Below are 5,384 nucleotides of genomic sequence, written 5' to 3'. Positions count from 1 at the left end.
GAATGAAATTCTTGAACCTTTTTCTTGAAATAAAAATGTTCAACTCGATTATAGATATATTTGTTTTGATTAGCACAATGCGGAATGTAAACTTGATTGAATCAAAACATAAGTAATTAAAAACAAGAGTCTTTAAAAACTTTCTGGTGGATTTAAACAATTCCACCAGAGATATATATAATATATCGAGAGGACTCTGTGTGCAGAAATGCTCACAGCTGCTTACAAATGGAACTACTGAGAATACATGAAATGCTAAAGATTATGTTTACAAAGATTTCTCTGTTTTTGTGTTTCTCAGCTATCTCAGTTATTTTTCTATTTGCTACTCTCTTGGTTTATATAATACCAGGATTACAAAGTCAAAAAGACTGAACAAATATAAAATCTAACAGTCTTAGGCTTTGCTGCTTTTCGTCCTCTATTACCCAGTTAATGGGCTTCCACAGTGTGTTTGTATACATCTCGACGGCTGTGTGTCAGCTTTCACTGTTCAACTGCTGTTTGAATTCTTCATATGATCATCCGTCGACTTTCAGAACATCCGTTGATGGTTTAATTGATCATCCGTCGACTGCTATATTAAACATCCGTTGATAGTCATTTGATCATCTGTCGATGGCTTTGTTAATCATCCGTCGGTAGCTCTTTTAGCACTTGACTCTATTTCACTTATGCAGAATTACAAGACATCAATTATGTACAATTAATCAACCTATTCTGCATATCTAGTTAAAGTCAACATGACTTATATGCTACTACAGATTCTATACAAAGGTGCATACATAACTGTGCTACAAACTTATTATTACATAAGCTACTCACTCGATGGATAATAAGTTAATCATCCATCGGGACTATAATGAGTTATCCGTCGGGACTATAATTCTTATCCGTTGAGTGCTACATAATTTCACTAAGTAAAATCTACTTAGATGTTTTGTTTATGAAATCATCAAGTACATAACATATGCACAACAGAAACCATTCATCATTGCAGAATTATCATGCACATATTGATTAACATAAAAAGATATACTTTGTGCACACATGTTATTCCAGTAAGGCATGTTAAATGGCATTTGTGGCATACAAAATGCAGCATAATATGGATTTTGTGCAAATGGCATATTAGCATACTGTGTATTCAAATTGTGTACAGGCATAACATTGACAGGCATTGTAGGCATGCTGGGAAATGAAGATGGTGCAGACATAGGAGTAGGCATATCAAGTTTGCAATTAACAGATAAATAATTAACACTACCACACTTAATACAGGTTTTTCTTGGTGCATATTTATCAGGTGTGTAGTTGTTATGTTTGTTAATTCCGACCTTCCCATTTTTATTGTTTCCTATTTGACTCTGCTTTCACTTCAATTTTCTCCAATCTGTCATTCAATTTCTTGATAGATAGATGAACTACATTGACTCTTTTGTTCTTATTCACTTGACTTGTTTCTCCCGGAACAAAGTTCTTAGAAACTGATCCACACTTTTCATTCAACTTAGCTAGTTTAGCTTTGCTAACTGGTTTACTTATACTTAACGGATGTGGCTCATTGTCTCTCAACGGATAATCCTTTTGATTATTCGATGGATCATTTTCATCATCCGTCGAATCCCCATCAGTTAAAAGTCCTTCAACCATATTGGAATCAAGCTTCTCCTTGTTCTTTTTACAGGTTGCATCACAAAAACTTTCTATACTTTGAACTTTAGTGTTTTGAGCATGGACATCTCTAGATGATTTCCATGCCTTAATCACTTCCTGTTCTCGTTCAAGTTACTTTCTTAAAATTTCCTCTTTTTTTAAGGATTCAATTAGTTCATCCTTAGCAATCTTGTATTATATTTTCAATTTTTGAAACTCAACAAATTGAGTCTCTAGCACATTGTTTCTTTCACTTCAAAATACATTGTTCTCTTTAATTTTATTGTTTTCTTTAGTGAGAGACTTGAGTGTAACACGCAGGTGATATAACTCAGTAGACATGTCATTTATGGCATCATTACACTCATCTTTAGATAAATGAGCTAGGTTGGTGGTGATTACCTGATTGCTTGATGAACTTGTCTCTATTTCATCTGATTTGTCCATAAGTGCTAGATTGACATAGCTTGTGTATTCATCATCTTCTAATCCATCTGCAGCCCAGTCATTCTCTTGTGTGATGAAAGCCCTTTCCTTTTGTTTGAGCAACTCAAAATATTTTCTGCTTATAATCGACAAGCTCAAACTTCTTTTTACCAGAATCAGGCTTTCTACATTCACTAGCAAAATGACCTGCCAAGCCACATTTGAAATACTTGAATTTAAACTTATCAACCATGTTTCTGTTTGGTTTAACTACTCCAAAATTCTTCTTAAATTTGAGCTTGGAAAATCTCCTTGATAAAAAAGCAAGATGCTCATTTATGTCATCCATGTCATCTTAACTAAGTTGGTCTTCATGCTCAGCTACTAGTCCCTTTCCTTTTCCTTCACAAACTTTTAAGTTTGGTGCAGATTCAACAGCTTCAACTTTTATCTCCTTCTCCTTTTCTTGCTCAGCAACTAGTGCAATGGACCCTCCCTTCTTTTTTCCTTTCTCCATCTTCTCATCTTGCTCTATTTCAAGCTCATAGGTTTTTAGGATACCATACAGTCTATCCAAGGTTGCCTCCATGTAATCTTGAAAATTTCTCAATGGGACTTTCATAGACTTCCATTCCTTTGGTAGAGATCTAAGGAATTTGAGGTTTGATTCTTTTGTTTGATAGACCCTTCAATGCAGTTTTAGAGCATTCAACAGTTTTTGAAATCTACTGAAAATGTAAGTAAGAGACTCACCTTCTTCACTATGGAAATGCGTATATTGCTGAATCGAGAGTTGCATCTTGTTCTCCCTTACTTGCTCGATTCCATCACATATAACTTGAATTGTATCCTAGACATCCTTAGCAGTCTTGCAGTTTATGATGTCAAACATATCACTGTCAACACCATTAAACAAAATGTTCATGGCCTTTTTATCCTTTTGAACTTGTTCTATGTCTGGATCTGACCATTCTGCTTGTGGCTTTGGGACTGATGTTTCATTTCCTGTAGCAGCTCTCATAGGGACATGTGGACCTTTCTCAATGTAGTCCACATATGCTTCATCTTGAGATAGGAGATGCAGGTGCATCTTCACCTTCCAATGGTGATAGTTGTCTTTGTCCATAAATGGAATTTTTACTCCAACATCTTTTCAGTTCATCTTGTTAATTGTTGTGATCTTTAAACTCTTTATTCTTCAAGAGCTTATTCTGATACCAATTTTTATTCCCAATCAATTTAACAAGAATTACAGAAGGGGGGGTTGAATGTAATTATGGCTTCTTTTTCTGATTTTAAGAATGTTCTTACTTAATATATAACTGTGTTTGATTTTGCATTAAGTGCGGAATGAAAGTGAAATAGAAATCAAAACACAAAGCAATAAAACACAAGGCTTTAAAACTTTCTGGTGGATTTGAACTTATCCACCAGAGATATATATATATAAAGATGAGAACTCTGTGATGCTTGAATATCACACAGCTGCTTACAAGTGAACTTACAGAATTACCAAGAGATGCTTAACAGATACAACTTTTTTTATCTCTCTGAAAATAATGCTTGCTAGGTTATTTGTTCTACTTGCTACACTTGGTTTATATACTACCAAGTTACATGATAAAAAGCAAAACAAGTAAAATAAAAATTATTTCTAGTCTAATTCCATGTTACTTCATTACTATATCCAGCATATTTGAATATATTCATAATTGCATGGAAATGGTAATGCTTCTTTGTTCTCTAAATCCTGTAATTAGGCTGCCACATTCCATTTGCAAACACTCGATGCATGTGACTGTGTTGTCACTGTCAACTGCTATTTTGAATATGATCATCCGTCGAGAGCCTTGTTGATCATCCGTCGGGAGCCTTGTTGATCATCCGTCGGGAGCCTTTGTAGATCATCCGTCGGGAGCCTTTTTGTCACTTGACTCTATTTCACTTATACAAAATTACAATACATCTTAAATTTACAATTAGCCAACCTATTCTGCATATCAATCTAGTAGTCAACCTGACTTAAGAATCCTACAACATTTACTAATACATTGTTGTTTACTGATATGTGCTACAAGACTTATTATTACATAAGCTACACTCTCGATGGATGTTCAGTTGTCATCCGTCGGGACTATAAAGTTCATCCGTCGGGAATATTGTAGAACATTCGTCGAGAGCCACAAAACACTAAGTTAAATCTACTAAGGTATTTTGTTCAACTTATCATCAAGTTCACAACATATTCCTAACAATTTATTAAGGGGTTGTTTATTATTCAAGCAACCCAACTTTTGCTTGATTCTCGATTATTCTCACTTATCCGAGAAAAATCACCGTTACTAATTACATGATTGACATATTGTTTGTGTCGATAATTTATTTCGCTTCATAACTGGTTTATTGTTCAAACCAGATTAAAATTATTTTCTCTATATTCTTTCAAAATTTCATGTTAAATGAATGTGGTAAATCGTCAGAGGATTCTTTCATCTATACTGGTCAACATGGGAATATCCATGGTTTATTTATTATTTATTCGAGATGCGGATATTATTTATTTATCGGCTAGTGTGTGGCCGTGGGTTCAAGGTAGAACCCGTTTTCAATGCTCGCAAGTGTATGTTGGGCGTCCTTATGACGAGCCGTGATCGGGTGAGCGTATGACACACAGGAGAACGGTACACTGTGATAGTTGATCGCATCACTGATGTACCGGGGTGGAATGTGACTAGTTTATTCTTGTGACCGGTTTGGAATCAAGTGCCAGATAAGAGTTTGCTTCTCTTTTACTTATATAGAAACTCAAATATGATTTTGATGTGAAAGTGTTTTCATTTTGAAATATTGAAATTCTTTTGGTACTCTATTATATTTTAACATTTTAAAATTATGTTTTACAAATCGTCGTGTCACATGATAAATTTGCTGAGCATTTAGTTGATCACCCTTGCTATTATGAATATTTTTCACAGTCAAAGACGAAGAGAAAAATCGTTCAGAGAAGCATATGGATAAAAATGGAAAGAGCCTTATCAGGATTGAAAGTTATTAGCTTCACCTTGCCCGATGGATATATTTATGCTAGTTACGAGCTTTGTCAGAGCTATAACAAGACTGGAATTAACAAACTTCAGTTAGTACTAGTACTTTATTATGCTGTAAATTATGTGAGAGTGTGAAATTGATTATGTGATATGTGGAGTGTTAGTCCACTGTAAATTATCTTATGATGTTATATGATGTTATAATACAGGTTTCAGCAGATAGTACCGTGATGACTCAGATTCGCAAGAAGGCGG

This window comes from Apium graveolens, chromosome 9 (assembly GCF_009905375.1).
Source record: "Apium graveolens cultivar Ventura chromosome 9, ASM990537v1, whole genome shotgun sequence".
Classification (NCBI taxonomy): domain Eukaryota; kingdom Viridiplantae; phylum Streptophyta; class Magnoliopsida; order Apiales; family Apiaceae; genus Apium; species Apium graveolens.
The sequence above is the reverse complement of the archived record's forward strand: the minus strand, read 5'-3'. Positions refer to the sequence as shown.